Here is a 22918-nt window from a genome sequence, read left to right as displayed (position 1 = left end):
GACGGGGATGGGGTAGGGGACACGGTACAGAGGGTGGGGACGGGGATGGGGTAGGGGACACGGTACAGAGGGTGGGGATGGGGATGGGGTAGGGGACACGGTACAGAGGGTGGGGATGGGGTAGGGGACACGGTACAGAGGGTGGGGACAGAGATGGGGTAGGGGACACAGGACAGAGGGTGGGGACGGGGATGGAGTAGGGGACACAGGACAGAGGGTGGGGACGGGGATGGGGTAGGGGACACAGTACAGAGGGTGGGGACGGGGATGGGGTAGGGGACACGGTACAGAGGGTGGGGACGGGGATGCGGTAGGGGACACGGTACAGAGGGTGGGGACGGGGATGGGGTAGTGGACACGGTTCAGAGGGTGGGGACGAGGATGGGGTAGGGGACATCGTACAGAGGGTGGGGACGGGGATGGGGTAGGGGACATGGTACAGAGGGTGGCGACGGAGATGTGGTAGCTGGAAAGCATCCGTGTGTCCCGTCTTGCTCTGCAGCATCCGCCTTCCCCACTAATGTGTGAGGAGAAGGACCTGACTTGAAGCACTTGCATGGGGGCCACGGATGGGAGGTGCCCTGGGCCAAGACATACGCCCCGTCGTGTTGGAGAGACACAGGGATGGTTCTGCCCTGCCACGTCTGGGCTCACTAGTGAGTGTGTTGAACAGCCTTGGATTCAGAGGACCAGCATTGAGTCACCAGTGGGGAAGCGAATTTTGAGGGAATATCAGGTTCCTCTGGGTAACTGGTCCCGTGCATACGAATGTATCGTGGTATCGAGCACCTTTTCCATGTCGAATGTATCGTGAGTCTTTGCTGCCCAGCTGCCTTGGGTCCATGTGGCGCTTCATGAATACTAGGTGTCTTAGAGCTCGTATCTCCTCCTCTGTTTGATATACACCTGCTCTACTTCCTATTTATCTCTACTTGACATATCCTATGAGATTCACCCATTGCGTTTGTTGTTTTTTTCTTCAGAATTGAATGTTCCCAAACAATTTGGCAAATGCCCCTTATCGAAGACACTGAACTCGTCCCTGAGAATGGGTTTTGAGATTGGGCATATTTTTATGAAGCCATCATCCCATCCAGATGGGGGAGCCTGCCGTGCCTGGGGCATTCTGGGACCAGGTGTGGGTCTGTAGAGGTTCGTGAAGCTTTGCTTACACTCACTTCAGGTCCACAGACACTGAACTGTGTGCTCAGGGATGGTTTCTTCCCCTGGCTCCTCAGGACAGAGACATGACCAGGGAGGTGGCTCACCAGTCCCACTGTAGATGCTGCTTGGAGTCTGGGGCATACTGGGCTGCTCTCTGAGCTCTTGGTCTGATTACAACTCTGCGACTACACACAAGGTCTGCACCAGACAGGTAAGGGAGTAGGTGCGGTGGGCACAGGGGCCACACCAGGTCCAAGGACATTGGCCCAGACCGTGGCTCTTGGGTTCTCTCCCTTCTGTGCAGGCGGCATGGGAAATACCGCAAGCGCTCTGAAGCCCCATCTCCACTCTTTGCCTGCTTTCTAACCTGGGTTTAACACCTCCCTCCTGGCTCCGGAGTTTCTATGATCTTGCTTTAATACCTTAATTATTGACCTTTGTTCCCCAAGGAGGGATATTAAGAACTTTTTTGTGGATCTTTTCTGCACAGAAGATTTGTGACTTTGAATCTGCAGCACTAGCTTGGCCAGTGGAGGTGAGGAGGGAGAAGAAATGGGGTGTTTTCAGGGGTCAGACCCACTCCCTTGAAGGTCTGAGTCAAATGGCCACACCTCTCCATGGGGCTGGGTGATTCGGTCTCTGAGCTGTGATCATTTCTACGGGAACCGAATTCCATGTAGTTTTGGATGGTTGCTGGGTGTCAGCTACAAGCTCCATTGGAAATCACATTCTGAAATTATCATGTGTTAGTGCTTCCAGTATGCTCTCTGGTTGAAAATGGCATTTTTATAGACAAATACAAGCATTTTGAAGGTTTGAGTCACTTGCTTTGTGAGGCTTGGCCAGTGTTATCTTGTTTTCTTCACAGCCTTTGTGAGCCAAAACAGGTCTTTGAGTTGTGGTGTGCTGGTGCGAGGGGCTTCTCTGGTACCACATTCTAGAACAGAAATGACTGAGTGAATTTTGTGGGCCTGCGTCAGCCTCTCGAGTAGCTGGACCCTCGGTAGGGGAGGAAGCCCTATAGACCGGACATGGCCAGGCCAGCCAGCAGGGAGGGCCCAGCAATTAGCACGAAGAAGGCTGGTCAGCTGTCTGGGGCTCCGAACAGACTTGAGATTTCCCTCACCTCAGTCAGGCTGCTCTTTGGCCACAGTGTTACACAGCTTGAGGCTGGGTGCTGCAGTAACTGTCTCTACCATCAAGCCTGGGGGCGGAACAGGAGCGGATCTCTTAAAACATTTGGGGCAGAGCCTTCCGAACTTCTGTCTGTGCTATACTGACTATACATACATACGTATATGCGCTAACATACATATTTACCCCAAAGAGGTAACGTCTGTATTGTTTTGTGAGCTGCCCTATTTTTTTTAATTTTTATTTATTTATTTATTTATTTTGAGAGTCTTGCTTTGTCTCCCAGGCTGGAATGCAGTGGCGCCATTTCTGATCACTGCAACCTCCACCTCCTGGGTTCAACAGATTCTTCTGCATCAGTCTCTCGAGTAGCTGGGATTACAGGCATGCACCACCATGACTGGCTAATTTTTTTTTGTATTTTTAGCAGAGACAGGGTTTCACCGTGTTGGCCAGGCTGGTCTTGAACTCCTGACCTCAAGTGATCCACCTGCCTCAGCCTCTCAAAGTGCTGGGATTACAGGCATGAGCCACTGCACCTGGCCATGAGCTACCTTTTCAAAATGAATGGTACAAGTTGAACCTCTTTTCCACACTACTAGATTATTAGATATTCTTCGTTTGCATCCATTCTCAGGGCTGCAAGAAATTCCATTGTAGGGATAGGTTCCAGTCCGCGAGCCTTCTCTGGGATGGATGTTTAATTAAGTCATTTTCAACCATTTGCCAGTTAGTTAACATGACAATAGACATCCTTGTCCATTTGTCATTTAAAATTGTGATGTTTTGTGCATCATGGGTTTTTGTATTTTTTGCGCTTTTGTCTGATCAGTGCCTTTGCGTACAGTCTCCTAAGTAGATTTCCTGTGTATATACCAGACTCCTTCTTTGATATGTCCTGCCTGAAATAATTTTTTCACACCAAGTTGTTTTTTTTTTTCCCAAGAGATGAGTCTTTACCAAGATTTCCTGAATCTTGGTTGGCAGCATCTGTGTTACTCAGAATTCACTCTCATTCGCTGAGGCAGAAGAGGATTTAGTGCAGGGAATTCAGGACCCACAGAATTGTTGCAAGCTTGGGCCTTGGCCACATGCGCTGGAACCACCGCAGAGTGACGCTGCAGAGCTGGCCCGCCGGTAACTGCTGCCTCCAGCATGGCCACGGAGTCATTGGTGGCTCCAGGCCACACACCTCCCACCGTCCACCCGCACCAGGGAGAGTCCCACCTGCTGCTCTGCATTAGTGGAGCCGTGGAGGAAGCTCTGTGACCTCCATCTCCGTCCACAGGGGAAACCAGATACGTCCATAGTGGGGCCTCTTGACGTGAGCCCTGAAGCCTCCCTCCCTGCTGTCTCCTGGAAGTCAGATTGGACACTTCCCAGCCTGACTTTCAAAGCAGGTGGAGAAATGAGGGGAAGCCACACGCAAATAGTTCCTGCAGATTTACCTTGCATACAAACCAAGTACTTAGAAACGAATCCCTGGAGACCCGCCCTAGCTGAGAGGGTGGGTGGGTTGCGAGGGGCTGTCTGGTGAGTCTATCTGGACATTGGAGAATCTTCGCTCTCTCTGCCCCTTTCCTGGCCGTGTTGAGTCAATGCCGAGCAACCCTTCACTGCAGGCGTGGGAAGGAGGCAGGAATTAACCCACTGCTAAGTTAATAGCCAATGTTTTTTCATGAGTCATAATTGATTCACATTCAGTTTATGAACAACATTTCTCTTTGCCTCTTCAAACAGGCCTTTGTGCATACTTACTGTGAATTCAGGTGTCTGTAGAGTTCCAAGCTGCCCCTCTGAGTGGATCATTGTATTTTCTGTGTTCAGAGAGAACATTGCTGAGGAAGGGTTCCAGGAGACACATTGTCTTTAGCAGCCCCAAGTGCAGCTGTGGGCCTGCGAGGGTTGGAGACCATGGGGGCAGCTACTTGCTTCATGGTGCACGCTCTTGGGAGCCGGCAGTAAATGTCACCCCTTCAGAGATGGACTGTTCAAAATGGCCTGGTGCTCCCCACCCTGCAAGCTCCCAAGAGGATGGTGGGAGGGGATAGAAAGAAGGCGCCCAGCCCCCTCTAAGTTGAGGTGGAGTGGACAGCCTTCCCCATTCTAATCCTGGGAGGGTACAGTGGCTTATGCTTCTAGCCCATCCAGGAATTAGGCCTGTCCGGGGAACCCATATTTTCTTTAAAAAGAGAAAATCATACTGATTTCACATGTACTAAATGAGTCACCTTAGGTTTCTATGGCACCTTCCCTTTGTGAATTAAAAATAGGATATGATTTATATGTAACAGCTGGTTTTCTTCAATTTTGAAGGGTAAATGTTGATTGTGCATTATGAAGTAAATTGTAATAATTATTTTACCAGCTACAGCGGTTTTTCTTTCAATTCTTCTAATCATATAAAATGAGATCTTAAAAATTGTAAAAAAAATAGTTATTTTTTGTAGCATATAAATACTGGATAATCCAGGCTGCCTAATGCATAACCTCTCCCTCCTGCCCACCCCATATTGTGATTTAAAATAATTAATAAAGTATGTGTGTGTATGCATGTGTGTGCGCGCGCATGTGTGTGTTTAGAAGAGAAGTCCATTCCAGCTCAGAGATTTGATGCTGTATTCCACCTGTCGAGCATTGCTCCCCGCCTTTTGGGTAACTTCACCTTTTTCATCTTATTTAATCCTTGTAGTCACCCTGTGTATTTTATAAGTAAGAAGAATCAGGCTTAGCAAAGTGAAGTCACTTTGGCAGGGTTGCATAGCTGGTGAGCGAGAGCTGTGAGCCCACCTTTATCCCGCTTCCCTCACGAGGCGCACTCCCCATGTATGCAGCGTTTGTTCCTCTGGGTGAACCCTGATGCCTTTGCTCCTCTGCCTGTGCGTGCTGTGTGGTTGTCGGTTTCAGTACTGTTGTGGCTATTCAGCTGACACACAGGGGCTGCCATGATTGCTTCACCTCTCACTGTTTTTATCCCCACTTTACAGAAGAGCAAACTGAGGCACAGACAAGTTATGCAGGGATTTGAACCCAGGGTCCTTTCCTTGTCACCTTGTTTTTAACCTGTCTCAAGCCGAGAACTTGGAAACAGTGTCAGGAAGTGTCCTGGTAACCCACCCAGGGTTTCACTTAATGCAAGTGAACACTCTTGGGCAAGTTCCTCCCCCCAAGTGTGCACAGGGCCTGGGGCTGAGCCTAGGCGAGGGAGGGGCCCTTCATTCCCTGGTCAGCTCCTTCCTCCTCCTTGAAGTCCCACCTGGGACTGGACCCTGGCTGGAGTCCAGCCAAGAGCCCCTTCCTTCCCTCCTCCTTCCCTCCTGCCTCTCCCCAGCCCCTACTGGCAGCAGCTTCCACAGGAGAGAAGGGGAAGGAAAGGGACAGGCTGAGAGCTGGGTCATCCTGGACCACACCCTGGTGGGGCCCCGTGCTATTTAGGTGGCCTCAGGTGCAGCCTTGGGGTGACCTTCCTCCTCTGCACTCTGCGAGGTTGTAGCACCTGCCTCCTAGGGCTGTAGGGAGAAGGAAAGGCAAGCATTTGTGTGGAAATGGCAGATATGTTGTAACTGATGTCCAAGAAAGTTGGAAACAACGTTTTTATTATAATGAGACCTCATTCAGCACCCCCTTTTTGGGGGGCTAATGTATTCCTGGTTAAAATGGAATAAGACCTGCTGGGTGGAGGTGCTGGACAGGGCCCCTAGGTCATGGGAGGTGGAGGAGTAGGAGGAAGGAGGTGGGCCATGCTTGGGGGTGCCATGCCCTGGGGGGGCCCCTTAGGGGAGGCATGTTTTGTGGGGCATACCTTGCTGGGCCCAGCGAGAGCACATAATTAGCCCTGGCTGTTAAGTCCTTCTTCACCTTCTGAAGGAGTAAAGGTCAACTGGCTCCCATCTGTGAGAATAAAAGCTGAGCAGAGGGAGATGGGAATGTCTCTGAGGTTGGCTGAGCATGAGCTGTATTCCATGCACCGTTAGGTACTTAAGGGATATATTATAGCCTCATGTATTACCCCACTAATTAAAAGCAGAAATGATTATCTTTGTTTTGAGGTGGAGAAACTGAAGTTCAGGGAGGTGAAAGTGGCTTGCTTGTCCCCAGCCCAGGAGACCAAGGTGGGGCAGAGAGGGAGGTGGTCGCTGAAGCCCCTGACAGGGTGGGCTGGGGTCCCGAGCTGGCAGCTCCAGCCCAGGGTCTGCCAGGAGGATCCTGACTTGCACTTGGTCAGTGGTCACGTGGCACCAGAGTGGCTGCATCTGAGTCTTCTGGCTCCTGGGGTGAACCTGAGTGAACTGCTCGCCATGTGCCAGCATAATTAACTGAAGGAGCAGAGACTTCCCAAACATCATCTGTTCTTGTTTCTCCCCAATGCCTAAATAAACACTTCTGTTGTAATAGCATGTTAATACTACAACAGTTCTTTGCTCTTCTGATGGACACATGGTCTTTTGTACAAACTTGTGGCTTAAGCTCTTCACTGTCAACTAAAGTGGAATTCCCATCAAATTCCCTCCAAGGATCAATATCCAGGATGGCCTGCCATGGTTTTTGCTTTTGTAAAGGCTGGAAATTCTGCCCTAAAGCCAGAGTTCCCAGTTTTTCTGAGTATGAAGTTCCCTTTGTAATATTGAACAATTTGAGAAACCTTTCATATGACAGTAACTATGTTTTCACAATTCATCAGTAGGAAAAATGCGTATCAGCAAAAAGACAGACACTGTGAATTTTGAGACTTGTCTAAGTGTCATATTTTATTAATCACCTCAACATCTGACACATATTGAGAAATAATAGCCTGTATAAATATGTGACCTAGTATTGATTTCATTTCTAGATAGTGCATGTACATCAGGGATTCACATATAAAGAAATAAGGATCTGTGTTTGGATAACTAATATTTGTAGCCTCTCAAAGAAGTGGGTATGACAGGCTCTCCTTTTGCAATTTGCTTTTTCTTCCTGGGTACTTTGCTTGCAATTTGAGTAGGTTCCGTTAGGGGGTGCCCTGGGACCACAGCGCTTCTGCAATTGATGAGGCTTTCACTTCAGCTACAAGACAAAGTACCATTTTCCCCATGAATTTTTAAAAATAATATGAATTAGCAGAATATAGCCTAAAAGAGGTAACCAAACATGATCACAATTTTCTTTTCTTTTCTTTTTTTTTTTTTTGAGACAGAGTCTCGCTCTGTCACCCAGGCTGGAGTGCAGTGGCATGATCTCGGCTCACTGCAACTTCCGCCTCCTGGGTTCAAGTGATTCTCCTGCCTCAGCCTCCCAAGTAGCTGGGACTACAGGCGCACACTGCCACACCTGGCTAATTTTTTGTATTTTAGTAGAGACGAGATTTCACTGTGTTGCCCAGGCTGGTCTCGAACTCCTGAGCTCAGGCAATCTGCCCACCTCGGCCTCCCAAAGTGCTAGGATTACAGGCATAAGCCACCGCTCCTGGCCTATAAATTTAAAAGATGTAGTAGGCTCAGATAACTAAACTCTCTTAGTGAATTGCTGCTTAGTTTTATCAAATTCTGTATTTCATTTCTTTTTAGCTTCCAGGCATTAAAAGTAACCCCAAGCATTGGCTAGCCTGGTAGAGCTTGCAGCATTAGAAATATACAAGTTGTTTTGTCTGCTCAGGGATCGTGAGACATCCCAGACCCCTCTGTCCTCCCTGGCCCCTCACAAGAAGCTCTCGGACCCTTGCAGGCATGTCCTTCCCTCCGTGGCCCTGTCTTGCAGGGGACCTTGGCCTAGGCTCCCCTGTGAGGGAGAGCTAGGTGTCAAGCTAATTGGAGCTGCATGGCATCATAGGCAGCTTGTGCTTGAGCTGGTCTTCCCTGGGGAGTATTCTGGGCATCCTGCGCTGCTCATGGCAGGTCCAGGCCAGCTGGCCCACTGGGCACAGGGGGCACGGTGCCAAGAGCCCATTGTAGTTTGAGAGGCTTGTGAAAGTGTTTTAATTTCTTTTCTTTCTTTTTTCTTTTTCTTTTCTTTTTTTTTTTTTTTTTGAGACGGAGTCTTGGTCTGTTGCCAGATTGGGGTGCATTGGCGGGATCTCGGATCACTGCAACCTCTGCCTCCTGGGTTCAAGCGATTCCCCTGCCTCAGCCTCCTGAGTAGCTGGGACTACAGGCGTGCACCACCACGCCCGGTGCATGGGTGTATTTTGTATTTTAGTAGAGACGGGGCTTCACCATGTTGGTCAGGCTGGTCTCGAACTCTTGACCTCATGATCCACCTGCCTCAGCCTCCCAAAGTGCTGGGATCACAGGCATGAGCCACCGTGCCCGGCTATTTTAATTTCTTTAATTGGAAGATAAACACTGAGCTGTGATGCCTTCTTCAAAAAGAAAAGAAAAGAAAGAAATCAAAAAAGAAGAAAAACACGAACTTTAGGTCAAATAAAATGTTTTAATATATACTATTAATATATTCACCTTTGTACTGACACAATCGGAAAATATGCTTTTGTAATTGTTTTTTTAAGTGGAGCAAGGGGCATAGGAGGGTGAGTGTGCATGGGGCCCGAGAAAGTAATAATGTTGCCCTGGGTGGGAGTGGGACTCAGGGTCTCCATGACCTGGGGCAGAGTCACAGAGGCGGGGATGACTCCTTACAGGAGGGGCTGGCCGGTGGCTTGGCGTAGCTGTGCACGGGTGCAGGAGGAGCTGCAGGAGCACAGAGAGACCCCACCTCAGACAGAGCCTGTTCTGTGAGTCAAGCAGCCCTGGCTTCTGAGCACGTCTCAGGATCAAGTGCTCAGGGGCCTCAGCCTTAGGGATTACCAAGAGATGGATATGTGGGAATTTCAGGAACTTTGGAGTTTTAGCTAAGCTAGAAAAGGATGGATTTCTCAAATGTAGGGGAGTGGGGTTGGTCCTAGGCCCAGCCTGGTCACTCGGGGATGAGACTTACATTTTTTACTGTGTATCTTTATCTGTAAATGGGGGCAAGAATTCACCCACGTTCACTGAGGGAACACCATGATACATGTCAAGAACCTTCCGAGCCCAAGGCCTGCCTCTGGGCACTGCCCAATGTTGGTTTCCTCCTTTGCCTGTCTGCATTGTATTATTCAAGGAAGGCCAGGGAGATGGAGGTGCGCTCACCTGGGCCGCAGATTGGCCCAGTATCGGCACCACTTGTGGCTGCCCTGCCGCGCCCTGCCAGACTGACTCAGGAGGGCTGGGTGGGACCTTCTGGGGCTTAACAAGCTTTGCAGGTGAATCTGCTCTGTGACTGGGGCTGAGAACTTAGCCTTTGCCTGAGCACGTCTGGGCCATAGTCAGGCAGACTTGATTTCCAAGACGGGGCTCCCACCTTCCCAAGGGAGAGAGGATCGGCTCCTCTCTTGTTGGAAAGGTTCTGGGACCTTGTTGAGAAGGTTCTGGGAGTGCAGGCTGAGCAGGGCTGGCATGCACCCTCATCCACTCTGCAGAAGCATAAATGCTTCTTTGTCCTCAGCCTCCTGTCTTCCTGGAGTACTTCTTTTTGGCTCAGGGAGTGAGCAGGGAGGAACAGGTTCTCCACTCCTGAGGTTTCTTTGATCCACTTTGTCAACACGCATTTGCTGCAGCTGTGGGCACAGCGCTGGATTTGAGGCAGGATGACTTAGGGTGGGGTGTGCTTTCACACTTGACAGGGGACACAGACACGTGGGTGATTCTTATCACAAAGTAGATTAAAATAAGTGCTACTGTGCAAGATGGACTTCCAGTGGGGATTCATGAATTTGGGTTGGGGAGGTAGCGTTGGAGTGGATCTAGAGGAGTGAGACCCGTTTCCACAGGCAGGGAAGTATGGGGAGCTTTTCCAGCTGGGAGAGGGGTCCAGTGTGCATAAGTGTGCCGTGTCTGATGGGACTGGACGGGTGCTGGAGGGCTGGAGGGGACAGAGGAGTTTCAAACTAAGCTGCAGCCAGACTGGGGAGGTCCTGTGTCCCACAGAAAAGTGCTGGCACCCCTTGGTGGTGACAGCCCTGGGTGCCTGTGGGATGACCGCTCAGTGAAGGCTTTGGAACCAGCTGTGCCCCATTTGTGAAAGCTGCAGAGACAGTGCCTACGCATGCGAAGTATGCACAGTGTAGTTGTCTGCCTGCAAGAAGGTCAGCAGATGTGACAGGTGGGCAGTTCTACTCATGATAGAATCAAAGATGGAATACCCAGGAACGATACTCATGGGAAGTGTGTACAATCCGGATAATGAAACTGTACCAGGGACACAAAAGAGCCATTGTACAGGTAGAGATGTTCAGCGTGTTCCAGCAGTGGGGGATCAATATCTTACATATTTCAGTTGTTTCCAAATTAACTTATGGATTTAATGCAACCCCTAGCCAGAATCTGGGTGGATAACTTACCAGATGTTAAAACATATTAAAAAACATATTGTAGGCCAGGCACAGTGGCTCACACCTGTAGTCCCAACAATTTGGGAGGCTGAGGCAGGAGGATCGCTTGAGGCCAGGAGTTCAAGACGAACCTGAGCAACAGAGAGAGACCCCATCTCTACAAAACCTTTTAAAAATTAGCCAGATGTGGTGGTGCATACCTGCAGTCCCAACTACTCAGAAGGCTGATGTGGGAAGATTGCTTAAGGCCAGGACTTCAAGGCTGCAGTGAGCTGTGATCACACCACTGCACTCCAGCCTGGGCAACAGAGTGAGACCCTGTTTCAGAAAAATTTGTAAATTTATAATAATTTAAACAGTTTGATATTGTGATGGAAATAGACAACATGCCCATGGAACAGACTAGAAAGACTGGAATATAAAAGTTAATATATCTGGTTACTATTTAACCACTTGGGAAGCCATCAGGCCCCTTGCTCATATCAAACCCCCAAATATATTCCATGTGGATTAAAATTTAAATATAAAAATGAAATCATTGAAGTGCTAAAAATAATTTAGGTAAGTAAGTAGTTAAGGGATGAAAAACATCTTTCTACACATGATACCAGAGACAGAAAAAAAGTCTGCAACATAAATGACTAATGTATTATATAAACAACTTTAATAATGAATATGAACAACTCATTGTGAATGAACTTCTTAATGAGATAGTGGGTGAGAGATATGAATTAGTTTGCAAAAGGAAAAAATTGTCCTGAAATTAATATGGAACCTAAAAAGAATCCGAAGAGCCAAGGTAGTCTTAAGCAAAAAGAACAAAGCCAGAGACATCACATTACCTGAGTTCAAACTATACTAAAAGGCTAAAGTAACCAAAACAGCATGGCACTGGTATAAAAATGGACACCCCTTTCAATAAATGGTGCTGAGAAAATTGGATTGCCATATGGAGAAGAATGAAACTGGAACCCCTATCTATCACCATATACAAAATCAACTCAAAATGGATTAAAGACTCAAATGTAAGAGCTGAAACTGTAAAAACACTAGAAGAAAACCTAGGGGAAACTCTTCTGATCATTGATCTAGGCAAAGAATTCATGTCTAAGACCTCAAAAGTACATCCAACAAAAACAAAAATAGACAAATGGGACTTAAATGAAAAAGCTTCTGCACAGCAAAAGAAGCAATCAACAGAGAGAACAGACAACCTGCAGAATGGAAGAAAATATTTACAAACTATGTATCCAATAGGGGACTAATATCCAGAATTTACCAGGAACTTAACAACTCAACTAACCCACACAAAATCCCATTAAAACATGGGCAAAGGACATGAATAGACATTTTTTCAAAAGAAGACACACAAATGACCAACAAGCATATGAAAAAATGCTCAACATCACTAATCATTAGAGAAATGCAAATTAAAAGCACGATGAGATATCATCTTATAGCAGAAAGGATGGCTATTATAAAAAAGACAAAAAATAACAGTTGGCATGGATGAGGAGAAAAGGGAACTCTTTTTTTTTTTTTTTTTTTTTTTTTTTTTGTAGACAACGTCTTGCTCTGTCGCCCAGGCTGGAGTGCAGTGGCGTGATCTCGGCTCACTGCAACATCCACCTCCCAGGTTCAAACAATTCTCAGCCTGGGCCTCAGCCTCCCAAGAAGCTGGGATTACAGACATGTACCACCATGTCTGGCTAATTTTTGTATTTTTAGTAGAGTCAGCGTTTTGTCATGTTGGCCAGGCTGGTCTCGAACTCCTGAACTCAAGCGATCCACCCGCATTGGCCTCCCAAAGTGCTGGGATTACAGGTCTGAGCCACTGCACCCAGCTACTTCTACACTGTTGGTGGGAAAGTAAATTAGTACAAGCTGTATGGAAAACAGTGTGGAGATTTCTCAAAGAACTGAAAATAGAACTACCATCCAATTCAGTAATCCTACTGCTGGGTATCTACCCTAAGGAAAAGGAATCATTATTTTAAAAAGATACCTGCACTTTTATGTTCATCGCAGCACAGTTCACATAGCAAAGATATGGAATCAACCTAAGTGTCCATTAATGGATGATTGGAGAAAGAAAATGTGATATATATACACAGTGGAATACTATTCAGCCATAAAAAAGGATGAAAGCATATCTTTTGCAGCAACATGAATGGAACTGGAGGCCATTATCTTAAGTGAAATAACTTAGAAAGACAAAATACCCCATGTTCTCACTTATAAATGAGAGCGAAATAATGCATATACATGGACATAGAGCGTGGAATGATAGACATTGACAACTGGGAAGGATTAATGGGTGAGAGATGAGAAACTACCTACTGGGTACAATGTTTGGGTGATGGTTACACTAAAAGCCCAGACTTCACTGCACAATATATCCATGTAACAAAATTGTGCTTGTACCCTTTAAATGTATACACATTTTTAAAAAGGAATTTGCTCGTAAAAGGAGAAATAAATATCAGTAAGTGTGAGAAAGTCAATCTTACATTAATCAAGTAGGTGCCTATTAAAGTAAGATACTATTTTTTGCTATTAAATTGACAAATTTGTGGTGTGCTTTGCTTTTGTTTGTTTGTTTTTGTGAACGATGGTACTCAATGCATGTGAAAGTGTTTGGCAAGGATTCTCATATGCCTTGGGAGAGGAAGCTGCAAGCTTTCTGCCAAGCAGTTTGGCAGGATGTCTCAAACCCTTTAAAAGAATTCCTCCCTTTATCCTGGGGATTCCATTTCTAGGAATTTATCCCAAGGAAGCAATTAAATCTGCAGTCCAAAATTCCTATGCAAGGATGTTCATCACAATGTTATATATAAAGGTGCAGATTTGGAAGGAATTTGAACATCCAATGATGGGGAATGAGTCATTCGTCTGCCGGAGTGCAGTGAGGCCCTTAGGAACATTTCTGAAGGATGCTTAGTCACAAGGGAATGAGGGAACTTCATGATCTAAGGCTAAATGAAGAAGGCAGGAAGGATAGTGGGCCGAGCCGGAGGGAGAAGAAGGCCCATGGGGAAGAGGCAGGGGCCAGTGCCAAGATAGGAGACAGAAGGTGCAGGATGTGTTGGAGGGCAGGCTCAGCTTCATTTTATTCAGATTCCCTTTAGTAAATTCTGATTGAGCAGATACTGGGTGCAAAGTACTGTCATTTAGGCTCAGTTTAGCAAAGGAGATGGTTTGGGTGAAGTATACCGAAGGACAGGTGCTGACCCTGGGTAGGCTCTTGCTCAGGGCAACAGGCAGCTGCTCTGCCCTGTGTCCATGCCCCCACTCAGGGACTCGCTCCTCTCCTGGCCTCTCACCCCTTCTCTGGGGAGCTGCTGTCTTCACCTCCTCTTCCCAGGGTGCATAGAACTTTTAAAATTAAAAAGAAGAAAAAAAATTCAGGATAATAAAACTTTTTAAAAAGAGAGGTTGTATCCTACATAAAAAAAATTGATATTTATGTGTGGGAGTAGGGAAAAGACTGGAAGGAAACATATAAAAATGAGATTTCTGGTTAGCTGTGATAGAATTATGGGAGATTTCATATCTTTCTATATTTTTATAATCAGCATTTTTTAAAAAAAAACAGCTTTATTGAGGTATCATTGACATATAATCTGCACACATTTAAAGTGCACAGTTTCACACATCTTGATATATGTATATACCTGTGAAACCAACACCACGATCAAGATAGTGCACATATCCATCTTCCCCAAAATTCCTCATGCACGTCCATAATCCCTCCCCAGATCCCCTGTAGGGCAACCCCTGGTCCACTGTCTATCCCTATTACTCAGTTCACACTGTTTCCTAGGATTTGGCTTAAATGGAATCGTGCGCTTTTTGGCTTCTTCCAACCCATGATTATTTTGTGATTCATCCATGTAGTTGTGTGTGTCAGTGGTTTCTTCCTTTCTGTTGCTACGAAGTATTACATTGTGTGGGCATAGTACAGTTTTTCTAATCCAATGAATCACTTGATAATTAGGGAAGTCTCCCCTTTTTGTAAGCATGCCCAGAGATTGGCTAGGGTCCTGGGAGTTTGGATCTGTGCCATCTGTCTGTCTCTGTAAGTTTGGGACAGTTCCTCAGGCCTGGCCCAGTGACCATGAGGGCAATGGCCCGGCCAGCCCAGTGGGCACCTGGGCTGTCATTCGTCAAACACAAGGCTTGGCCATGCCTTGAAACACTCAAGCTGCCTAGAAAGCATGTCCTCATGGTCAGAGCTTTGATTTGGGTGCCAGGAGGTTTAGCGGTGGTCGGCGGATGTGCTTAGTAATTGCCTTTGTGCCTTGCCTCGGTGGGAGAGTTCGAGAAAGCTTGATGTCTTGTCTGAAGTTGGTGTTGCCTAACTTCCACGTGTCACTCATGCCCTTGCCTACACCTGTGTGTGGCTCACAGCTCTTTCCCCCACCCCCAGCAGGCAGCCCACCCTCTCTGAAGAGCAGTCCCCTCTTTGCCTGCCCAGTGCAGCCCTTACCATCACTCTGTGGCTCTCGTCCTTCACCTGGCAGAGCTGATGGCTGTCCCTCTGTGATCTAGGTGACTTTCATGAGGTCTCCCTGTCTCTTGGATTAGCACAGACCCAGGCAGCTCCTCCAGGGCTCCAGAGCAAGTCATGTTCCACCAGTCCCCGGGCATCCCTGGTCCCTATGGTCCCATGGCCTGCTGCCTGCCCTATGCCTTGCCCCACTCATCTCTGAGGGTTCCAGGAGGTGCCTCCCACGCACTCAGAAAAGAAACTGCTGTGATACCTGCTCCGGTTGGCTCCTGGCACTGCCACCAGGGCTGAAAGGGAGGACTTAGCCTGTGCTGTTCCGTGTAGAAAGGGGCAGGTGGCCAGCACCTCTCCAGCACTCTGTGCCCCCTTGTCTCTGAGCCTGAGTCTCCTAAGGTCTGGCACGTGATGTCCTTTTCTGCCTTCTCTTATCACTCTAAGCATGAGTTGGACCCAGTCCTGTCCTGGTCAACCTTCCTCCCCTCATTATTTCTCTACTTTGAGCAGCCTTTGCCAACCCCCTCAAAACCACTCATACTGGCAGGGACCTGTGACTGTGAACAGAGGCTGGTGCCAAGACCCTGGGTCTTCCAGACCTGGGGGACTCTGGACAGCACCTCTTTGCCCACCGGACACCCTCCAACTGCAAACAGCATCTCCTGGGGCTGGGCCCTGCTCTGGGAGCAGCCTTCCCCTTCTTCTCTCTCAGGGGCCTGGAGTCCTGGGATGGCGCTGTCTAACTGGGCACAGGAGGAAGAGAGGCTGGCTGCCCAGGGACCCACTCTTTGGAGGAGTGCTAGTGGACCTGTGCCCAGAGCCGCCCAGCCTCAGGCCTCTGTCCATGTCCCCACATTCAGCAGAGACACTGATGGAGGGGTCTGTTGGCAGGAGAGCCCCAGTTCTGGGGCCAGCGTGAAGCTCCATGAGGTTGCCAGTCGGCTCCCCAGAAGCAGGCGAGGGCTGGTGGGGGGCAGGGGACAGAGCTCCTCTGTGCCCTGCGGAAGCTCCTGTCTTTAAGAAAGTCTCCCTTGAAGAGGATGGAAACTAACAGTAAGCTGTCCTGGCCCATATCCAGCCATGTAATCTTAGAGCCCCCCACCTCGGCGGGGACAGGACTCAACTTCCGTAACCTGATGTCTGGGTGAGGGCTGCAGGCTCTGCTGGAAGCTGCTGCAGGGCTCCTCCTCATGCTGTGGGCTCAGGCTTGGGCCCCAACCTTGAGGGGAGGGTGGAGGGAGTGAGGGGGTAGGGTCCAGCCTAGGAAACAGGCCTGTGAGGAGGTGGGGCTCCTTGCTGTGGGGGGCTGGGAGCTGGGCCAGCAGGACCCTGCGAGTTGCTCAAGGGCCCCTTCCCGTGTCTGCAATTACAATTACCTCTGAAGTGAAGAGCTTCACCAACACAGTCATCTGGGTCCTTGGGGCTTCTGCCTCCTCCCCCCACCTGGCTCCTGCCTTGGCTTCCTGGCTCCTGGTCATGAGAGGGGCATGGGCAGGCAGCCAGCCTCTTACTGGCCAGATGATGCTGAAAGCCTGCATTGCAGAGGTGATTGCTTAGCCTTTCAACAGGGCACATACAATGCGCATTCTGGGAGGGAGGCAGCCGAGGCTTCCATGCATTCAGGACCTCCCCAGGTCCTAGGGCTGCACATAAAGCACAAACCGTGGAGTTGGGTCTGAAGCTGGCTTTATATTCTCCCCATCTCATCCTACTGGGTTGCTGCAGGATCACCTGCCCCAGGCCAGGCGCCTTGCCAGGGCTCCCACATAGCTTAGCTGATTGCATCCTGTAAACAACCCTGCAAGAAAAGGATTGCCTGAATCTTCATTCTAACGACTGGGGAGGCTCAGAGCGTGTAGGTCACTTGCACAGCCATGTACATTTGCTAGGGCTTTCTGCTCCCGAAGACCATGCTTTCTGTGACTCCTCAGATGCCCAGACCTGCCTTTGGGTGGGAGGTGTGGTCCTGAGTGACTAAGGGACTCCCGGGTGAGTCCATCGGCTTGGCCCTCTGCCTGCACCCTCCAATCTATCTCCTCCCAGCCAGCCCCGTGGGTCCTTCCCAGTCTGACCACAGTGCTTCTTGTGTCTGAGCCCTTCCCCACACTCCGCACAGGCTCCAGTCTTGTACTCCCTGTTCCCCAAGCACTCCCCTACCACAGGCCTCACACCTGTGTCCTCTCTGCCCAGGGACCTGCCCCGCTGGCTGACTGCCCACGGACCACCCTGAGTAGCTTTGCCAGCTCTCTTCCCTTCCCCCACCCCAGACAGAGGTGACCGTTCTCGTGTGGCTTCCCTCTAGACAGCACTCCACACACTTCCTTTACAAGTGGGTTACAGACATGCCTGTCTGCCTCCTGCACAGACCAAGGATTCTCAAGGGTGGGGATGGCACCTTAGGTTCTGGCATACTCAGAGGGAGAGCACATAGTAGGTCTTCAGGAAAAGGTTTTCAAATAAGATAGCATTGAACTTCTGGAGGCAAATTATTTCCCTTCTTTTCTGATCAAATGGTTTTTATGTTTGGGAAATGTGGCGGTAGTGTAAGAATTTGCCACATGCTGAAATAGGTCTCAGTGATAAAGAGTAACAGGTTTAATTTTTAATTCCAGGTTTTAACTCCATGATTGTGTGCTATGAGTATATGGCTGCATGTCTCAAGAAATTCACTGGCTTTAAAATGTGGGCTTAGCTACTGCCAGTATGATTTGATGAAAGCGGATAGAGGTCTCAGATCCACCCCCGGATTCCACCGTCAGGCCCAAGGACGGACCCCTGGCCATTGACTGATGCCAAGTGGGTGCCTGGCAGCAGCCTTCCTTCCCATCCCTGCTTCTGGACGCCTCAGCCGTGAGTCAGAGCATGTGCAGCGTGGGCTTGTGAGGGTGGCAGGGAGCCCAGAATTAGCTCAGCTGCGTTTCAGCAAGGCTGCAATGGGGAGGGGGAGGCTGTGCCAGGCGGGGGCTGAGAGTCAGTACCCTCAACCACAGTGGGGGTCGGCTTTCAGGAGCTGTCATAGACCTCAGGGCATTCAGGGAAAGCCTGCTGTGAGCTGAGCACAAGCCCGATCATAGATGAGCAGAGGGTCAAAGGACCAGGCCTTGCAAAGCCGCAGCTGGTGTGACCCCCGCCTGCCGGAGACAAACATGGACCCTGCATGGGTGTGGCCAGGTCATGCCTGGGGATCGAGTGGCAGACAGGTGTGAGCATCACCGAGCTCACTGCTCACAGTCTAGCAGAGACGGCCGGCTCAGTGCCTTCACCTACCCCCAGCACACCCAGGCAGGCAGAGCCAATACCAGACAATGCATCGCCTCCTGACTGGCGTTCTTTCACTCTTTGCGAACTGCCTTTTTGTTAAAAGGCAGAGAATTGTTAGCACAGGTACTTTAATATATTGCAAAATGTTTTATTTGCCCTTGCGCCTTTCCTGCTCATTCTAAACTCTGGCACAGGTATGCTGCCCAGGACGCCAGTGGTTGTCACACCAGAAAACAGGGGAGCAGCACTTGTCACTCTCTGCTCATTAGGGCAAAATGCAGGGTGGGTTTTGTGCCTCCCAGGGGTGTGGAGGGGTCAGGCACTTGTGTCACCACCAAATGAGTCAGCTAGATGGAACAGTAAAATATTTAATCACAAGCGTGTCAGCATTGTTCTAGAAAAACACATCTCTAGAGGCTTTGGTATGTGGTATGGGCACATCATGTTACCTTTGTGGGTTTCCCGTAGCCACATGCGAAACACACACGGAGCAGGGATTGGTATGTTTGGGGTTTCCGTGGGTTTAATTTTGTGAGCACCGCAGACTGGGAGGAAAACAAAACACCCTCATGTTCTCGGGGTGGCCCAGCTTGGAGGCTAAGCCAGATGGTTTCTGCCCTGACCTGGCCTTGGTCACCAGCATTCGGGTTCACAAAATCAGGGTGGGCTGGCTGCAGAGCATTGATAAGGGGCCACCCACCAGCTCCTTCAGGTGGGCTTGGGAGCACACTGTCCTTCAGGCGCCTCCCTTCCTGGCACTGGCACCCCTGACTGGGATCTGGTCCTTCTCTTTGATCTTTGGACAACGCGTGTTGGATGACAACTGGGCCTGGCACACGAAGTGGGAAATTCTCAACTGTGAGAGTCTGAGAGCGGGGACCTTGCTGCCCTCAGCCTTGTCCCTGCAGAGCCTGATGTGATCCGTGGCATGTGGAGGCCCCTTGCTAAGTGCTGTGGACTCCCACCCTGTCCACATCCCTCTGCCGGTACCAGCCCCGGAGGCATTGTGCAAAGGGTCTCACACATCTGGAGAAACCCTCCCACTGATGTAGCCTCTGTTCTTTGCAAGGCCCAGTGTGCACCCAGCAGTCTCGCTTGAGCCCCCGTCCACTATGAGGGGGGCAGGGCCAGAATTCATATGCCCTTTTTAAGGACGAGATACTTGAGGCCCAGAAAGCAGAAGAGGGGTGTGCCTGTGATGAGAGCAGAAGCACGGGCGTGGGGGTCTCCCGCCTCTCAGTTCAGCACCTCACCCAGGTGCCTGCTGCTCCCCCGATGCTTGGCACTGTCCTACCAGGATGTGCTGCTGACAACTTCTCAGCCTCGCTTTAAAAATAAAGGTGTCTTAGATTTTTCTGATTCTCTGTGCCCAGCAAACTCACTGGAAGCTAAGCCCAGAACAGCCCCTCTTTTACTGAGCGGTAATTCCCTGCAACCTTGAGCTCAACACCTTATTTACATCGCCTCATTTAATCCTCCTGTCACCCGTGAGAGGAGGCACCACATTATCGGCTCCACTTTGCAGAAAAGGAAATGGGCCCTGTCAGGGCAAACCCTGGCCGAGGCCACCAGCAGGTGAATGGAGCCAGGCCTGGTGAACTGCAACCCTGAGCTCTGATGGCAGGTGGGTGTGGAGGGAGGGAACACTCCAACTCCCACTCTCTCGGCTTTGAGGCTGCTCCTTCTTTTGTAGAAACGGTTGTCACTGTGAGCAGAGCAGACTCTGGTTTTGGGGGATCCTCAAAACAGTGGCTGGGAAACAAGGAGCATTATTTATTTATTTATTTATTTATTTATTTATTTATTTATTTATTTATTTTGAGACAGAGTCTTGCTGTGTTGCCCAGGCTGGAGTGTAGTGACGTGATCTTGGCTCACTGCAACCTCCACCTCCCAGGTTCAAGTGATTCTCCTGCTTCAGCCTCCCAAGTAGCTGGGATTACAGGCATGCGCCACCACGCCCAGCTAATTTTTTGTATTTTTAGTAGAGACGGGGTTTCACCATGTTGGTCAGGCTGGTCTCGAACTCCTGGCCTCAGGTGATTCACCCGCCTTGGCCTCCCAAAGTGCTGGGATTACAGGCGTAAGCCACCACACCTGGCCTCAAGGAGCTTCTTAGTTTTCAGAGGTGAGACAGTCTCCTCTTCTCAGTCTCCTCTGGGATGCCTGAGGGTGCATCCCAGCTCACAGCCCCCTTGGCAAGAGGTCTCTGAAATCGGCTTCCTGCAGGTAGGAGCAGCTGGAGGAGGAGACAGAGCCATCCTTCCGAGGTGGGAAGTGGTGCCAAGTTATAGGGAAAGTGCGATGTGGGAGAGATGGCGTTACTGACTACTCATGATGTACTAATCCGGAGGGGTGGGAATCGGGGCAAAATGCAGCCATTTCCTGCTTCAGAATTAAGTTTCCCCTTTTTGAAAGCGGCCCAAGCCCTGCTACCCATTCCTTTTGTTGTTGGCTTCCGTAGCTACTCTGCTGGCCCTCTGCCACTCTCACTGATGGGCTTTGTACCTTGAGACAGGCTCTGTGAGTTTACAGGTGGCAGAGGAACAAGATTCTCCTGCCTGTAAGGGAACCAGGGAAAAAGAGCAAAGTGGCCAGGTGGCTTGGGGTGTGCTAACAGATGGAGCGTTTGGTGCCAGGCCCGTTCCCTGGAGAGGCCAGCTGGTCTGGGCGTCAGGTTTCAGTGGGCCTTAGAGCAGGCGGGTCAGCAGCAGAAATGTGCTGGAGGGAGGAAATGCCATTTGCCTGGCCAGTGTTTGCTCGCGTCCTGAAGCCTGACAGCTCAATTTGTTTGCACCCACAGATTTCATGAACAGTGGTTTGACTACGGTTGCTTGGGTCCAGATTAGATGGAAACATTTAGAACCTCCCCTGGGATTGCATCCTTATCTCATAATCATAACTGCTTTCTCAGATGTGTAATAAGGGTTTTCCTGAACCTGCTCACCCCTTCTTATAAGTTACAGCAGTGACATCACAGTTTTTATGTGTAAACCAGAAGCAAGTTGAACCAAAATAAAGAAAGCAATTTTGTGAACAAATAAGTTCCCCTTGAGAAGCACTGGGAATCAAATGCAAATATCATAAGGGACAGTTAAGAATCTGCTGTTGCTATCTAGGGCTCATGAATCTCCTGATGTGCAGAGAAACCATACATAGCAATCGCTTGACAGCTTTCTGCCAATCTCTTCTGAATTTTCACTGGAGAAACCTCCCCAGAGTCTCAGAGGAAGCAGAGCTGCTGAGATGCTGATTCACTGTGTGAGGCTTAAACTCAGGACGCATTTATACATCCTGTACTCTCAGTGTTTGCATGAAGCTTTTAAACACAGGGCTGGGTAAGACAAGTTTGGGGCAGTGGGCTTTTTCCGTGTGTAGACCTGTGAACCTTTAGGATTATTCTGGCTGTGCAAATTTACTGATACAAATAAATATAGGGACTCTGGCTAGGCTGAGAGAAAACAGATGAGGTATGAATGAAATTTATTTCTGTACAGATGGACTTTTAATGGAAATTGTGAGGCTCACTCCACTTCCCAAGTGTAGGTCCCAGCCTTCGGTAGACTCTGAATGTTGTTGCACCACTGATGGAGGCAACACCAGAGAAGGGAAGGTCATTGGACTGTAAGCCACCTTGGAAACCCGAGCCTTGGTCTGTTGTCCAGGGCAAGTGGCAGCTTGTACCAGGGAAGGGAGGGGACAGACCTTAATGGAGTTTATCTGCCTGATAGGCATTTGCAGCAATAGAGTGAGTTTGGCTTTGGGTTTTTGTTTGGGCTGATAAAATCTTTCTGTTCACTTCCAAGCTGTTGGGTTGACAGGCTATCCACAGGCTATGGGATGGGAGAAACTGTGGAGCCATCCAGCTGTGTGGCCAGGAAGGATGGCTAGCCTCTCCCCTGCCAGACTACTCACTGCAGGGACAGGGCAGGCATTTGCCAGGTAAATAACTTTTGCTGGAGGGTTGACATGGAATGGCATCTGCAAGAGAGGCGGTGTGGGACCCATTCCTGTCCCACAGCTGAGATTTTGGAATTGTCTGGAAGAGATGCCCTACCTGAGGGTGACCTCGGAGCTCTCTAGGCCACACATTTAGGCTCTTCTGTTCTTGTGGCTTGCCTCCCAGTTGAGACAGCCAGTCCGTCTACTGGTTACAGCTTTGAACATGAAAGGAGCTCCAGGGTACTGGCAGCTCCTGCTACGGAGTGGCTGGGCTGGGCCAGAAAAACCATGAGGTGAGATCCTCCCATTCCAGCTTCAAAACTGCATGTTCTACCTGACGTCAGAGATGAAAACTGGCCTTCTATTCCCATGGGTTTACTGAAGGTACACATTTTACTCCTGATGCCTTGCAAAATTTGCAGAGATGTTTAACACGTGCAGAAACATTAGGTTTTCTGCTTCAAGAAATACTCCCTCATCACCCTTTTTCATCTGGTCTTAGTGTATGTAGTTCACCTGGCAGTCTCTTCTACGCAGCAACCAGAGTCACCTTTTAAAATGTAATC

General features: G+C 49.3%; 1 protein-coding gene across 4 annotated transcripts in view; it reads left to right on the top strand.

Annotated features, from left to right (window-relative positions):
- Window positions 1–22918, top strand: part of CRACDL (CRACD like) — a 145497-nt gene that overhangs the window by 7010 nt on the left and 115569 nt on the right. For 2 of the 4 annotated variants that reach the window (XM_031008321.3, XM_055378472.2), the window contains exon 2: window positions 17762–17999. The exons of the other annotated variants lie outside the window; for them this stretch is intronic. The gene's annotated coding sequence lies outside the window, so the exon portion shown is untranslated. The remainder of the gene's footprint in view (window positions 1–17761; window positions 18000–22918) is intronic. 4 annotated transcript variants of the gene reach the window in all.

The sequence above is a fragment of the Gorilla gorilla genome, chromosome 12 (assembly GCF_029281585.2).
Source record: "Gorilla gorilla gorilla isolate KB3781 chromosome 12, NHGRI_mGorGor1-v2.1_pri, whole genome shotgun sequence".
NCBI lineage: Eukaryota > Metazoa > Chordata > Mammalia > Primates > Hominidae > Gorilla > Gorilla gorilla.
This window is presented reverse-complemented; position numbering and strand designations above follow the sequence as displayed.